The sequence below is a fragment of the Salvelinus sp. IW2-2015 genome, linkage group LG5, assembly GCF_002910315.2.
Source record: "Salvelinus sp. IW2-2015 linkage group LG5, ASM291031v2, whole genome shotgun sequence".
Taxonomy (NCBI): Eukaryota; Metazoa; Chordata; class Actinopteri; order Salmoniformes; family Salmonidae; genus Salvelinus; species Salvelinus sp. IW2-2015.
Window position 1 is genome coordinate 17,642,343 of NC_036844.1, and position 17,150 is coordinate 17,659,492.

At 44.3% G+C, this 17,150-nt stretch overlaps 2 pseudogenes; both read left to right on the top strand.

Annotated features, from left to right (window-relative positions):
* The window catches only part of LOC111964516 (thyroid hormone-induced protein B-like), a 24,348-nt pseudogene extending 17,304 nt beyond the window's left edge, over positions 1–7,044 (top strand).
* A 2,012-nt stretch (positions 7,045–9,056) lies between these two features.
* On the top strand, positions 9,057–16,836 carry LOC111964517 (structural maintenance of chromosomes protein 5-like; annotated as a pseudogene).
* Positions 16,837–17,150: the final 314 nt, after the last annotated feature.

Below are 17,150 nucleotides of genomic sequence, written 5' to 3' on the forward strand. Positions count from 1 at the left end.
TCTGGGAGTGAGGTGTTGATGTCAGCGATGTGGCTGGTTTCCCCTTTATAATCCAATTGTCTGACGTCCCTGCCACATGCGTCACATGTCCGAGCTGTTGAATTGCGACTCCACTTTGTCACCTCTTTGATTACCTTACGGAGGTCATAGCTGGTCTGTTTGTATATGTCCATGTTCCCGGTCACTTTGCCGTGGTTAAATGCAGTGTTTCACGCTTTCAGTTTTGTGCGAATGCTGCCATCTATCCACGGTTTTTGGTTTGGATATGTTCTGATCATCACTGTAGGAACAACATCCTCTAAGCACTTCCTGATGAACCCAGTGACAGAGTCAGTGTAATCGTCAATGTTATTTCCAGTGGCGACCCGGAACATATCCCAGTCCACCTGATCACACAGTAGATTCAGAGTGTCCTTTTCCTCTTCTCCTACCTCTCATGACTTTTACAGATTAGTTGAAAGGTAAGAGAGGAGAAAAGCATGCTATTAAAGAGTATTGGGATGCAGCCTCCTAATGTCTCCCATATGTGCCGCAGAGCCAACCTTTGATCCCTCCATCGCCAACTGTGACTTTGAGGGTGGTTTCTGCTGATACACCCAGGATCAAATGGAAGGATCCCCATGGAAGAGGGTGTCAGTCAAGCCTAACATCTACAGGATTGGGGACCACACAACAGTGGGCAGGTAAGAGATGATACGATTTTGATCACCAAGAGATGCTAGAGGTGTAATTAGTGAACGAGAGATGGCTTCTCTATCTTCTCCTGCTGACAATTTGCACTGCATTACATTTGGCTTTGGTAAAAACCTGAAGTATTTCAAGTGTCAGAAAGACACGATCTATTGCTCAAGACAATAATAACAGTTCTTTCTCTTCACACAGGATCCTTCCTTCTGGCTGAATCCACGTGCTGGCTATAGTAGCCAGGATATGGACCCAGAACGACAAGGTGTCTGGATAGCGACAGAGGTCACCTTCCAGAGTCCACATGTTGCCAATGTAAAATGGCTTAACATGTATTATTTTCCTTTTTAGTTAGTCAGTTATTTTCATTCCTCAGTCACAAATACTCCAAGATGGCTTAGCAGTTCAGACGTCATTTCTGTTTCGTATTGTCGTGTCCTGTATATATATATATTTACACCTTTCTTCGCATATCTTTTATATATTTTATTATCCAAGAACTCAACTACAAAAGCTTTCCTGCAAAAGCTRTCCTGCAACCCGCTTCACCAATTACAAAAAAGTATTATTTACCTCAAATCTGAAAATCCACCGTGGAAGCTAGCCAGGGGCTAATTCAGAAGCTAGCCAGAAAGCTAACCAGAAGCTATCCGATAGCTAGCCAGAAGCTAATCTGTAGCTGCCCAGAAATTAGCCGGTTTGCTGGCTAGCGTTGGTGTTTCAGCTGCCCACGTTTTGTGGTCATCAGCTATTCCTTTAGCTCGATAATCTACCGGCACTTTTGTGCAACGCGACTCGGACCGGAGCATTCCGGGACTTTTTTTCTCTCTCAGTTTCCCCGGATTTCAGCCGCAGGCTCTGGACATTTGCAGCTAGCTAGCTGCAAACCGTGTGACTATTGGCTTACGTCGATCCCGGAGCAAACTCAAATCATTCCGGAGCTAGCCAGCTGAGGAGTTCCATCAGCCATTCCTGGGCTACAGTCACCTATCCGGACCCGTTTTTTTTTTGTTTTGTTTTGTTGTTGCTGCAGATACGGAGCCCCACCGGGCCTTCACGACTGACTGCCGACGTTATCTGCCCGAGGGAGTTATCCAACTGGCACCTCCGTCCCGACGTTACCTGAACGCTCATCTGGGGCCCGCTAACCGTTAGCTGTCTTATCGGCTGCTATCTGAATAAGTATATCGGACAATTATTATTATTATTATTATTTATTTATTTTTTCTTGGGTCACTATATCTATTTTGCCAATTTGGATTGATCCCCTCTACCACACGGAACCCCACTAACCTACCGACGGAAACGCACGAGGTATCTACAAARAGACTTCCATACTATGCTATRTTGCTACCGATAGCCATCTACCCGGCCAGCTGTCTGGATCGCCGTGACCCCAACCAACCTCTACTCACTGGACCCTTATTGATCACTCGATTAAGCATGCCTCTCCTTAATGTAAATATGCCTTGTCCATTGCTGTTCTGGTTAGTGTTTATTGGCTTATTTCACTGTAGAGCCTCTAGCCGCCTCACTATACCAATCCAACCTCACAGTTCCACCACCCAATATGCGATGACATCACCTGGTTCAATGATGTTTCTAGAGACAATATCTCTCTCATCATCATCCAATACCTAGTTACCTCACTGTATTCACATCCTACCATCCTTTGTCTGACATTATTCCTTTAAGCTATTTTATCGCCGCCCAGAAAACTTCCTTTTACCTCTGCTCTAGAAGTTCTAGACGACCAATCTCATAGCTTTTAGCCGTACCCTTATCCTATCCTCCTCTGTTCCCTCGGTGATGTAGAGGTGAATCCAGGCCCTGCAGTACCTAGCTCCACTCCTATTCCCAGGCGCTCTCTTTTGATGACTTCTGTAACCGTAATAGCATTGGCTTCATGCATGTTAACATTAAAGCCTCCTCCCTAATTTGTTTGTGTTCACTGCTTAGCAACTCTGCCAACACCCGACTGTTTTAGCCGTGTCTGAACCTGGCTTAGAAAGACCACCAAATTTCTGACATTTTCATCCCCAACTACAAGATATTCAGACAAGATAGAACGGCCAAAGGCGGTGTTGCAATCTATGGCAAAGATTGCCTGCAGAGTTCTGTTTACTATCCAGGTCGTTCCCAAACAATTTAGACTTCTACTTTTAAAAATCCACCTCTCTAAAAACAAGTCTCTCCCCGTTGCCGCCTGCTATAGACCACCCTCTGCCCCCAGCTGTGCTCTGGACACATGTGGAACTGATTTGTAAAGTGGCTGTTCCACTGGATGTCATAAGGTGAATGCACCAATTTGTAAGTCGCTCTGGATAAGAGCGTCGTGTAAATGACTTAAATGTAATGTAAATGATTGCCCCCATCTATCTTCAGAGCTCGTGCTGCTAGGCGACCTAAATTTTAACATGCTTAACAACCCCAGCCACCCTACAATCTAAGCTTGATGCCTCAATCTCACACAAATTATCAATGAAACTACCAGGTACCACCCAATTCCGTAAACACGGGTACCCTATAGATATCATCCTAACAAACTTGCCCCCAAATACACCTCTCTGTTTCAACCAAGTCTCAGCAATCACTGCCTCATTGCCTGCATCCGTAATGGGTCAGCGGTCAAACGACCTCTCACTCATCACTGTCAAGACCGCCCTGAAACCACTTCAGCGAGCAGGCCTTTCTAATCGACCTGGCCGAGGTATCCTGGAAGGATATTGATCTCATCCGCTCAGTAGAGAGATGCCTGGACATTTTTTTAAAATGCCTTCCTCACCATCTTGAATAAGCATGCCCATTCAAGAAATTTAGAACCAGGACAGATATAGCCTTGGTTCTCTCCTGACTGACTGCCCTTACCAACAGAAAAACATCCTATGGCGCTGCATTAGCATCGAACAGCCCCGTGATAGCACTTTCAGGGAAGCTAGAAACAGTATACACAGGCAGTTAGAAAAGCCAAGGCTAGCTTTTTCCCAGAAATTTGCTTCCTGCAACACAAATCAAAAAGTTCTGGGACACTGTAAAGTCCTGAGAATAAACAGAACCTCCTCCAGTTCAACTGCTCTGAAGATAGGAAACACTGTCACCACCGACAAATCCACTATAATTGAGAATTTCAATAAGCATTCTTACGGCTGGCCATGCTTCCACCTGGCTACCCCTACCCCGGACACAGCACTGCCCCTCCCTCTGCTAGCTCGCCCAAGCCTTCCCCATTTCTCTTTCTCCCCAAATACAGTCAGCTGATGTTCTAAAAGAGCTGCAAAATCTGGACCCTTACAAATCAGCCGGGCTAGATAATCTGGACCCTTTCTTCTAAAACTATCTGCGAAATTGTTGCCCCCCTATTACTAGCCTTTTCAAACCTCTTCTGTCGTCGAGATTCCAAAGATTGGAAAGCTGCTGGGTATCCCCTCTTCAAGAGGGGGGACACTCTTGACCCAACACGCTACAGACCTATATCTATCCTACCCTGCCTTTCTAAGGTCTTCGAAAGCCAAGTCAACAAACAGATTACCGACCATTTCGAATCCCACCATACTTCTCTCCGCTATGCAATCTGGTTTCAGAGCTGGTCATGGGTGCACCTCAGCCACGTCAAGGTCATAAACGATACTTAACCGCCATCGATAGAAACAATACTGGTGCCAGCCGTATTCATTGACCTGGCCAAGGCTTTTGATCTGTCAATCACCACATCCTCATCGGCAGACTCGACAGCCTTGGTTTCTCCAATGATTGCCTCGCCTGGTTCCACAACTACTTCTCTGATAGAGTTCAGTGTGTCAATCGGAGGGTCTGTTGTCCGGGCCTCTGGCAGCCTCCATGGGGGTGCCACAGGGTTCAATTCTGGACCGACTCTCTTCTCTCTATACATCAATGATCGCTCGCTGCTGCTGGGTGATTCTCTGATCCACCTCTACGCAGACGAACACTATTCTGTATCTTCTGCCCTTCTTTTGACACTGTGTTACAACCCTCAGAGCGAGCTTCAATGCCATACAACTCCTCCTTCCGTGGCCTCCAATTGCTCTTAAATACAAGTAAAACTAAATGCATGCTCTTCAACCGATCGCTGCCTGCACCTGCCCGCCTGTCCAACATCACTACTCTGGACGCTCTGACTTAGAATATGTGCAAACTACAATACCTAGGTGTCTGGTTAGACTGTAAACTCTCCTTCCAGACTCACATCAAAACATCCAATCCAATTAAATCTAGAATTGGCTTCCTATTCCGCAACAAAGCATCCTACATCATGCCTCAAACATACCCTGTGAAAACTGACCATCTACCAATCCTCGACTTCGGTGATGTCATTTACAAAATAGCCTCCAAAACCCTACTCAATAAATGGATGCAGTCTATCCAAGTGCCATCCGTTTTGTCACCAAAGCCCCATATACTACCACCATCTGCGTACACTAACTCGTTGCTGGCCCTCGCTTCATACCGTCGCCAAACCACTGGTTCCAGGTCATCTACAAGACCCTGCTAGGTAAAGTCCCCCCTTATCTCAGCTCGCTGGTCACCATAGCACACCTACCTGTAGCACCGCTCCAGCAGGTTATCTCTCTGGTCACCCCAAAACCAATTCTTCTCTTTGGCCGCCTCTCCTTCCAGTTCTCTGCTGCCAATGACTGGAACGAACTACAAAAATCTCTGAAACTGGAAACACTTACTCCCTCACTAGCTTTAACCCAGCTGTCAGAGCAGCTCATAGATAGCTGCACTGTACATAGCCCATCTATAATTTAGCCAAACAACTACCTCTTTACCTACTGTATTTATTATTTTGCTCCTTTGCACCCCATTATTGTCTCTCCTTTTGGCGCTTTCTTCCACTGCAAACCAACCATTCCAGTGTTTTTAGTTTTTATTTTACTTGCTGTGTTGTATTTACTTCGCCACCAGGCCTTTTTATATTTTTATTTATTTATACATATATTTGTTTGCCTTCACCTCCCTTATCTCACCTCACTTGCTCACATTGTATATAGACTTATTTTTTTTCACTGTATCATTGACTATATGTTTGTTTTACTCCATGTGTAACTATGTGTTGTTGTATGTGTCGAACTGCTTTGCTTTATCTTGGCCAGGTCGCAATTGTAAATGAGAACGTGTTCTCAATTTGCCTACCTGGTTAAATAAAGGTTAAATAAAAATAAAATAAAAAACAACAACTGTCCTGTGCATGCCCTGCCTATAGTGTTTCATAATGTTTGTGACGGAACCCCTTGTGTTTATTCGGCCTTACATTGTATCTTTGACATCGTTTTTTTTTTATTGTCAGTCCTTTGGTTTGGCTCCAGCTTCATAAGGAGCAGCAGTTAGGTTTCATATGTTTCACATAAAATTAAACAGGAATGCCGAAGTCCGTAGTCAGTGATTCTCCTCAGTGGTTTTTCTTTTTAAACAGCTTTTGCCCTGTTAAAACATGGATCATACCATATCACAATAAATTAAATAGATGTAACTGTTTGCAAATGTATTATGCAGTTACATTGTCCAGAAGCTATATCCTCTGAGAATGTCTGTGGTTGATGATGTCACCCACTCTGCCCCTGCTGTCCAGGTGGTGTTTGTCAGCACATGTACGAACTTCTGACTGTGGGTCAGTTGCTCTGGATGACATCAGTGTGAGCCTCGGGGATTGTGATCTTACAGCAGGTAACTTTACCTTCACTGATCCCTGATGCCCACAGGATCTCTGGGAGATCTCTGGAAGTAGTGCCTCTGTGATAAACATAATTTAGCTCCTTGAGTCATTTTGGGTGTCCATCTACAGGTCTTCTCCTGTCTGTCCCTGGGCTCTGTAACTTTGAGACGGGTCACTGTGGGTACAATCAGGACAAAGAGGGTGATAAGGGTGACTGGGTACTGGTGAGAGGGCCTACCTCCACTTCTTACACCGGGCCAAGGGTGGATCACACCACAGGAGTCAGTGAGTATCCAACTCCCTCCAGCATTCACTGAAGGAGTGTAAATGTGACATCATTGTAGTCTGTTTCCATGTTATACCATGATAGTTAGAGTTTGACCCTGTGAAACTGTTTGTCAGGGTACTACATGCACATTGAGGCCTCTAACATGCTGCCTGGTCAAAATGCCTGACTATTCTCCAGTCCTCTGAGGGGGTCCAGGGGTTCTCTGTGCCTGCGTTTCTTCTACCACATGTATGGCTCGGGCATAGGTGAGCTCAGTGTCCATCTGAGCAAGAATGGAAAGGACAAATTGCTATGGAAACGCACTGGAGAGCAGAGCATCACCTGGCTGAGAGCCACTGTGGAATACCAAAGTGACCAACAGCATCAGGCAAGTGGTGAAAAACGTCACTACCAATAATCCCTCTCCTCCTCTGTACAATAACACCTGAGACGTAAGAAGAAACGAAACACCCCACTCGTTGTTTTATTCTGGGGGGGTTTTCTGGTTCAATGTAAGTCAATGAACTAAGTAGCTGCTATTGCATTCATATCTATGAGAGATACACCCGGTTAAGTAAACCGGAACTTAACTTTTTCCCCCAATGATAAACGGCCTCAGTGAACAATACTGAACAAAAATATAAACGCAGCATGTAAAGTGTTCGTCCCATGTTTCATGAACTGAAATAAATTATCCCAGAAATGTTCCATATGCACAAAAAGTTTATTTCTCTCCAATTTTGTGCACAAATGTGTTTACATCCCTGTTAGTGAGCATTTCTCTTTTTATGTATAACATTTAGCAGAAGCTTTTTCATCCTTTTCCAAGATAATTCATCCACCTGACAGGTGTGGCATATCAAGAAGCTGATTACACAGGTGCACCTTTTGAAGGGGACAATAAAAGGCCACTCTAAAATGTGCAGTTTTGTCACACAACACAATGCCACAAATGTCTCAAGTTGAGGGAACATGCAATTGGCATTCTGATTGCAGGAATGTCCACCCAAGCTGTTGCCATTAAATGTTGATTTCTCTACCATAAGCTGCCTCCAATGTCGTTTTAGAGAGTTTGGCAGTACATCCAACTGGCCTCACAACCGCAGACCACGTGTAACCACACCAGCCCAGGACCCCCACATCTGACTTCTTCACCTGTGGGATTGTCTGAGACCAACCACCCGGACAGCTGATGGCTCCCAAGTCAATCAATCAAATGTATTTATAAATCCATTTTTACATCAGCAGATGTCACAAAGTGCTTTACAGAAACCCAGCCGAAAACCCCAAACAGCCAACAATACAGATGTAGAGGCACGGTGGCTAGAAAAAATTCCCTAGAAAGGCAGGAACATAGGAAGAAACCTAGAGAGGAATCAGGCTCTGAGGGGTGGCCAGTCCTCTTCTGGCTGTGCCGGGTGGAGATTATAAGAGTACATGGCCATTTAAGGCCAGATTGCTCTATAAGACATTCAAACGTTCTTAGATGACCAGCAGGGTTATATCTTGTGGGAAGTAGATGTTGAAGAGATGAAGCACCCTGCATTCCACTGCTGGCTTGCTTCTGAAGCTAAACAAGGTTGGTCCTAGTTGGTCCCTGAATGGGAGACCAGATGCTGTTGGAAGTGGTGTTGGAGGGCCAGTAGGAGGCACCCTTTCCTCTGGTCTACAAAAAATATCCCAATACCCCCAGGGCAGTGATTGGAGACATTGCCCTGTGTAGGGTGCTGTCTTTTGGATGGGATGTTAAATGGGTGTCCTGACTCTCTGTGGTCACTAAAGATCCCATGGCACTTATTGTAAGAGTAGGGGTGTTAACCCTGGTGTCCTGGCAATCATACCATCATGGTCTCCTAATCATCCCCAGCTTACAATTGGCTCATTCATCCCTCCTCTCCCCTGTAACTATTCCCCAGGTTGTTGCTGTAAATGAGAATGTGTTCTCAGTCAACTTACCTAGTAAAATAAGGGTTAAATAAAAAAATACAAATAAACTCTTCCTGGAGTGATTGATGCACATCGGATTAATTGTGTGGTGAATGAAGAAAAAGTGAAGAGTCTCTGTTCTTTTGTTTTTTGATATGGAGTCTCTCCCTACTCAAGTACATTTAGGGTATATTAACTACAGAGTTAGATAATTTATCCCAAGACCAATACAGTGTGATCATTGTAAAGCTTTTGGTCATGTTTCAAGTGTTTGCAGAAGGGAGAAGCTGAGATGTCCAAGTTGTGGAAAATATCATATTATGTGTTATTAAAGGGATAAATGTGACATGTCGCAATTGTGGTGGGAACCATGAAGCTACGTCTTTCGAATGCTCCACAAGGGTGAAAGAGAATGAGGTGGCCAAAGTCAGGGCTATCCAGAGCATATCATATGCAGCAGCTGTTAAAAGGGTTGAGGGTTGGAATGGTGCACATGAAGAGTCCATGGTGGTGGATAGGCCTTCACTGCAGGCTGCAGGGGTTGCCTTTCACCAGCAGGATCCTGACATTTTAAAGGTTAAGAAGGTGGAATTTGTGGCCTTTATAGCTATGGTGATAAATGGCACTGCCAAGGTGGAAAGCAAGTCCAGGAAGATAGAAATCATTGTGGAAGAGGAGGAGCGGTTCCTGGGGCTGAAAGACTTCTCGGTGAAGGAGTAACATGGAATATTATCACAAGCCGTACCACCCTCTTAGATCCTAGAGCCTGAGAAGGGAGATATGGAGTATTGAAAGAAGAAATAAGTGGGAATTTTGTTTTGTATATGTACTATTTTTATTTGGGTGAAGTAAATTAGTTTCCCTATCACGTATGGATTTTCTTTTTACCTTGTTTTGGTTTCAACTTGTCCAGTTGGTGGCGGCAATACACCTTTTTGGGTTGTAGTCCGCCATAAATGCCACAGAAGAAGAATGTGTTGCATGTTGTTTTGTTGATTAACTACACGTGATCCACCTTGTCCAATCATCAATCGAAAACCTTCCACAGTGGGCGCTCGAATCGCAGTGACAGACTGCTAGCGCATCTTATAATTTTCAAGAACATGGCTTCTGTGGGCAAAAGGAAACGAGTAAGTAACGTAATGAACACACAAACATCAAATAATTAAGTTAGCTCGTCCTCTGGTACTGAAACTGACCCACGTCCCGTTGGAGATGGTAAAATGCCTGGTTTTGTCGAATGATCCATACTTTGCATCATAATGCAAAACTTCCTGTGAGTCAACTCCCCTTTGAAATGCTCCCAAACAAACAAACAAACAAACAAACAAACAAGCTAGCTAACCACAATGACGTGATGGCGATTTACCTAACGTTAGCTACGTCTCTTGTGTGCTAGCATACGTTAGCCTTGTGAAATGTTTGAAGTAAGCTGATCTAGCTAGTTAGGTAACTTAGCTAGCTGTGAGAGATGTTGCTGTTTTGCAGAGAGACACCTACTTGGCATGAACAACCGAGTCAAAGATGATGGTAATTCTGTATATGACCAAGTCTTGTAGCTAACTAAATGTGCTAGCAAGCTTCAAAGTTGCTGAATGTGCTTGTGTCCGACATAGGTTGTTGTATTGTAGCCGAGGCTACCTAACGTTAACTAACTGAATGTGCTAACTATTAGATAAAGTTGCTGCACTTAAATTAAGCTGACACAATTCACTCCTTCACACAGAACCTACGACCACTCCATAGTTCACCCTGGACCAAACCTGAACATGATTGTGGGAGCCAATGGAACTGGGAAGTCCAGTATTGTCTGTGCCATATGTCTGGGTCTGGCAGGAAAGACTACCATCCTGGGCAGAGGGGACAAGGTAGTTGGCTATTTATTAACAAGTGTAACATTACTGACTTTAGCTAGCTACAACTGGGATGTGTTGTCAATTTTTATTTAACCTTTATTTAACTTCAAGAACTTCAAACTTTCCATAGCATTATTTTGGATTGTTGCATGTATGGCACTATATTGTACTTAATTTCTGTTTGTTTGGGGTTTTGTATTTGATTGTACAGAATTTAATTGATAACTTGTATTATTCTGACTAGGTTGGGCTGTACGTGAAGCGTGGGTGCAACAAAGGATCGTTTCAGATTAAATTGTAAGTCTGTTATTGATTAAATCAGAAATGCCATCACACTGATTCCCATATGTCTCCAATAGTGGGTATAATAACATGAATGGAACCCCACCTGTGTTTTCAGGTACAAGGCCGGGGGAACCTGGTGATCAACAGAGAGATCCACGTGGAGAATAACCAGTCAGTGTGGATGCTGAATGGGAGACACTCCAGCCAGAAGGCTGTGGGGGAGGAGGTGAAGGCTCTACAGATCCAAGTAAGCAACCTCTGCCAGTTCCTGCCACAGGTGAGTGTAAACTTGGAGTTTTATTTTATTTTATTTACTTGAATGCTAACGTCCTACTCCTTCCAATTTTCTGACCACCCTTTGCCTCCTGCCCTGTGACTTTGCAGAAGAAGTTGGGTGAGTTTGCCAAGATGACCAAGATTGAGCTGCTAGAGGCCACAGAGAAGTCAGTGGGGCCTCCAGAGATGTACGAGTAGCACTGCAAGCTCAAGACCTTCCGCACCAAAGAGAGGGAACTGGAGGTGAGCACAGTTTTAACTCGAGCTTTATGGATGAATGGGGACTCATTGCTTCTTCTTTTATAAATAAGTTTTTGCTGCAGTGTTGACCGCTCAGGGGAGAGCAAGTTAAAAGGTATGCTGGTATTGTTTTTTGGTAGAAGGAGAAGGCCAGCGCCCTGGAGAAGTTCAAGCAGAGGAATGAACGGAACAAGCATGACGTGGAGCGCTACTATGAGAAGAAGAGACACCTGGACATGATTAAAATGCTGGATAAGAAGAAACCCTGGGTGGTGAGATTCAATAGCAAGATCATCTGACACACGTTTTTATTATGCACACCAACGTAAACCGCTTACTCCAGACACTACAACATGATGTAAACTGTTTCCGTTGCAAAACATTTTACTATGTTGTGCACTAATGAATACAACCCTGTAGTCATTCATAGCTTGCAATAAGACACTGGACATGGGTAGATTATCCTCCATGTAAAAACAAATTGCACGTGAGTGTGTTTATATGAATGTAATGTGAATATGTTAATGTTTGTCAACCCTTTCTGTCCTCTCCAAGAATATGAGACCGCCTGTAATGAGCTGGAGGGGGTGAAGAAGGAGAGGGAGGATGCCAAGAAGCAGCTAAAAACCGTGAGGGAGTCCCAGGCCCAAATGCTGAAGAAGATCCAGCACATCGACAGCCAGCTGAGGCCCATCGAGAACCAAATGAAAGACAAGGTCAGACAGGCTTCCTGGGCTGTGTAGCTGCGCTGGATGGGGATGTCCATTTATTCCACTTAGTTCCAGGGTCGATTCATTTTGAAACGGGGACCTGGGTAGAAGCATGGGTTATATTTACTTGGTGGGTGATACTGCAAAGACATTTGGGAACCAGTGTGTTGTGTAGCCCATGGACTGGTGGTGATGTATCCTTGTTGTGTTCCAGACGGCCAGCATCAGGGAGGCCTCAGAAGTGTAAACAGAAACGGGACCACCTGGACAGTAAGCACAGAGGTCTGACGCTGTTTTCTTTCTCTATTTCTGACTTTTATACTCTCTTGATACCAATGAGAAAGTATGACATAAAAATACATGTACAAATGCTTGATCCTCCCTTATCCCTCTAGATTGAGGACATCAAGCAGGCATTCAGCCTGAAGCAGACTGAGTAGGCGGACCGGCAGAAGCGAGTCAGCAACACCCGATGCATGATTGACGACCTGCGGGCAGAGGTGGCTAACCTGGGCGACCAATTGGACGTGACACCGCGGCTCGACGTGGTGAACGCCGAGTTGAGGCACATCCATGAGGAGAAGGCCAACCTGAACGGAGAGTGTAGACGTAGGAGAGACACAGGCTCTGAGGAGTTTTGGCACAGTGCCTTACTGCACCATTTTAACCATGGTGAAGTGTAACACATACCATTTGACTTGGTGCTAAACTCCCTGTTACCTGTAGTGTTGAAGAACAGGCTGAGAAGTCTGGATGACATGATGAAGATCAAGGAGGAGAACCTGAGAGGGCGCTCCAAGGACACCTACGCTGCCGTCAAGTGGCTGAGGCAGAACAAACACCTCTTCAGTGGCAACGTCTATGAACCAAAGATGCTAGTGGTGAGAGCATACTATTTGTCCTGGCCCTGTCCTAATACTTTGAAGTATCATTGTAGTTGTTGAGCACCCCTCATACTTTTGTTTGTTTGTTGTAGCACGGAGGGCTTTTTTCAATCAAGACTACTTGGTTCAAAGAATAGTATGTATGACTATGTAAACAGAATTTGAAAGTCCGTAGTAGCATTTTGTTGAATTAAACGTTCTGTTCTATCAGATCAGTGTGGGCCTTCATCTTCCAGAAGAGAGAGGACATGGAGAAGTTAATGACAGAGGTGAGAAGGGTCAGCAATAGATTCAGAAAGAAATTCAACTGCCAATACAACAATATCACAATGCTCTGTCTACAATGATATAAGGCAGGGTTTGTACATTCATGAAAATCCTGGAAAAGTCATGGAATTTTTAAATGGTCTTTTCCAGGCCTGGAAAAGTTTTGGAAAATTATAAAAGGTTTGGAAAAGTCATAGAAATTAATTTAATAGTTTCTGTTAATGTAATTTATTTAGGCACAGTTTTTAAATAGGTTTCTTTTTATTTAATTGATAACATGTCAGCCAGGATTGGAATGACACTAACGTGTCTGTGGTTGCGCGCGTCACCTGTTGGGGTTCGAGACAAGTGGGCTGTTGCTCAAGGAGAAGCGGGACAGTCAGACATTGTAGCAGCAGATAGGCCTAGCCTGTAAAATATTATAGAGAACAGACTAATAACTAGGTAGCCAATTCAAAACAAATATATATATATATATATATATAGGACCCTCTAGTTAACTGTTTAGCTATTATTAGCGTGTATTAAGGTTTTCGTCATATCCCAAAACGTTTCACCGACAATCACAAAAAAGGCCATATAAAGTTGATTAACTTTTTTGAACAATTCGTATGATTAATTGAAACTATTCTTTTTGACAAAACGAACAATTCACTTTGCCATTATATTAGTTGGGATTCGGTTCAATTGTGGTGAATCTAATCATGTGAATAAAAATTATAATTTGCGAATAGTAATTTTAGGAAAAAATATTTGATGTAACCTTTTGGATTATGTGGATACTTCCAGTTCGTTTGGGCAATGTATGGGACATTGCAACTCAATAGATGCTAGTCAGCCTGCAAAGAAAACACGACTAAGGTAGCTAAGATATACACTGCTCAAAAAAATAAAGGGAACACTTAAACAACACAATGTAACTCCAAGTCAATCACACTTCTATGAAATCAAACTGTCCACTTAGGAAGCAACACTGATTGACAATAAATTTCACATGCTGTTGTGCAAATGGAATAGACAAAAGGTGGAAATTATAGGCAATTAGCAAGACACCCCCCAAAAAGGAGTGATTCTGCAGGTGGTGACCACAGACCACTTCTCAATTCCTATGCTTCCTGGCTGATGTTTTGGTCACTTTTGAATGCTGGCGGTGCTCTCACTCTAGTGGTAGCATGGAGACGGAGTCTACAACCACACAAGTGGCTCAGGTAGTGCAGTTCATCCAGGATGGCACATCAATGCGAGCTGTGGCAAAAAGGTTTGCTGTGTCTGTCAGCGTAGTGTCCAGAGCATGGAGGGCGCTACCAGGAGACAGGCCAGTACATCAGGAGACGTGGAGGAGGCGTAGGAGGGCAACAACCCAGCAGCAGGACCGCTACCTCCGCCTTGTGCAAGGAGGTGCACTGCCAGAGCCCTGCAAAATACCTCCAGCAGGCCACAAATGTGCATGTGTCAGCATATGGTCTCACAAGGGGTCTGAGGATCTCATCTTGGTACCTAATGGCAGTCAGGCTACCTCTGGCGAGCACATGGAGGGCTGTGCGCCCACAAAGAAATGCCACCCCACACCATGACTGACCCACCGCCAAACCGGTCATGCTGGAGGATGTTGCAGGCAGCAGAACATTCTCCACGGCGTCTCCAGACTCTGTCACGTCTGTCACGTGCTCATGTGCTCAGTGTGAACCTGCTTTCATCTGTGAAGAGCACAGGGCGCCAGTGGCGAATTTGCCAATCTTGGTGTTCTCTGGCAAATGCCAAACGTCCTGCACGGTGCTGGGCTGTAAGCACAACCCCACCTGTGGACGTCGGGCCCTCATACCACCCTCATGGAGTCTGTTTCTGACCGTTTGAGCAGACACATGCACATTTGTGGCCTGCTGGAGGTCATTTTCAGGGCTCTGGCAGTGCACCTCCTTGCACAAAGGCGGAGGTAGCGGTCCTGCTGCTGGGTTGTTGCCCTCCTACGGCCTCCTCCACGTCTCCTGATGTACTGGCCTGTCTCCTGGTAGCGCCTCCATGCTCTGGACACTACGCTGACAGACACAGCAAACCTTTTTGCCACAGCTCGCATTGATGTGCCATCCTGGATGAACTGCACTACCTGAGCCACTTGTGTGGGTTGTAGACTCCGTCTCATGCTACCACTAGAGTGAAGCGCACCGCCAGCATTCAAAAAGTGACCAAAACATCAGCCAGGAGAATAGGAACTGGGGAGAAGTTGTCTGTGGTCACCACCTGCAGAATCACTCCTTTTTTGGGGGTGTCTTGCTAATTGCCTATAATTTCCACCTTTTGTCTATTCCATTTGCACAACAGCATGTGAAATTTATTGTCAATCAGTGTTCCTTCCTAAGTGGACAGTTTGATTTCACAGAAGTGTGATTGACTTGGAGTTACATTGTGTTGTTTAAGTGTTCCCTTTATTTTTTTGAGCAGTGTATAAATATGACTCAAATCGAAAAGGTATATTTCCTGAAGAAAATTTGTGGGCTTGCTGAATAAAAATATTTGTGGGCTTGCTGAATAAAAATATTTGTAACCTACGATAGCCATTTGATCTTTGATATACTGAGTGAGCTAATTATTTAAAAAGGTATAAAGTATTTGGTTGTAATGTTGCAATGTTATACATCAAGGGTGGTCAACCATCCTCCAGGAGAGCTACTGGGTGTGCAGGCTTTTATTCCAGTCCCCCTCTAATGAACCACATTTTTAGAAATTAGCTGCTCAACCGGACTTTGATAGACTGGCTCTGTGTTTGAGCAGAGCTTGATCAAAAGCCTTGACACCCAGTAGCTCACTGAGGGTTGACCACGTGTTTTATGTAGTTACCTAACAGGTGTTCTGCATTGTGGGGGCTTAAGTGCCTTGCACAACGACAGGTGATGGTATCGGATCAGAGAGCATCCTCCCAGAGTCGATACCACATTATGCTTACTTTTTTATACATATATATGTTTATACATATACAATTGTTGGTCATGGAAATTTGGTTAAGTCAAAGGTTTACTGACCATGTGACCCACCTGCCCAGGCCCTCATTCTTATAGGCTCTAGTTAAAGGAACTATATACAGTGGGAAAAGTTATAATGGATTTGTCCTTGGCCTCAGGTACGTGACAGCCAGATCCTGAAGGTGAATTCAGTCTTTGCTCCTGAGGAGTCCTGTGCCACACGCCCCCCTTCCCGACCCATTGAGTCCCTGAAGTGAGTAGTCCTCTCATACTGTCCCAATATGGATTGTAAATGTATCAAGCCTATACCTAACCTCAACCCTAATCCTAACCCTTCCATTTGTATGTGTAAGATGCATTTTTTTTTTTTCTGTCTGTAGGCGTTTCGGGTTCTTTGCGTACCTGCGGGAGCTCTTCGATGCTCCAGAAGAGGTTATGAGCTACCTCTGCAACCAGTACAGGGTGCACGATATTCCCGTGGGAACATACCAAACCAAAGCCATGATCAAGACGGTACGTTCCATACCCATCTCGTGCCCTAATTTTGGGTTTGACAGAAAAAAAGTATGCACAATCAGTTTATTTTGGCATTGCTCCCCTTACACATTTGCGCAACTTATTTGTTTGTTTTTATATACTCTCGTCAAATTAATAGATATTTTGTATATACTGTTCAAAACACTGTTCAAATAAATGTTTTCTTTCAGATTTGTAGGACTAAGAAAAGTTAATTGTCATTGATAAAAGTGGGGAAGGGGATACCTAGTCAGTTGCACAACTATGCATTAAACCGAAAAGTGTATAACACACAACACGACCCCCCCCCCCCCCCCCTGGTGCGGAGAGCTGCCTTAATTGATGTCATCGGCGCTCGGGGAGCAGCTGTAGCATTGCTCTAGGACAGAACAGCGTATTTTTCCACCTTGCTGGCTCGGGGATTTGAACAAGCAACCTTTCGGTTATTGTCCCAAAGCTGTAACTGCTAAGCTATCTGCCGCACAAGCGCTGTTCAATTTTGGGTCAAACAAATTAATAATGGATTATTTTTACATTTCAGTGACATCTAGCAATTCAGCATGGCAAAAGACACATTTTCTGGATTATTTTTAATACATGATAGTAT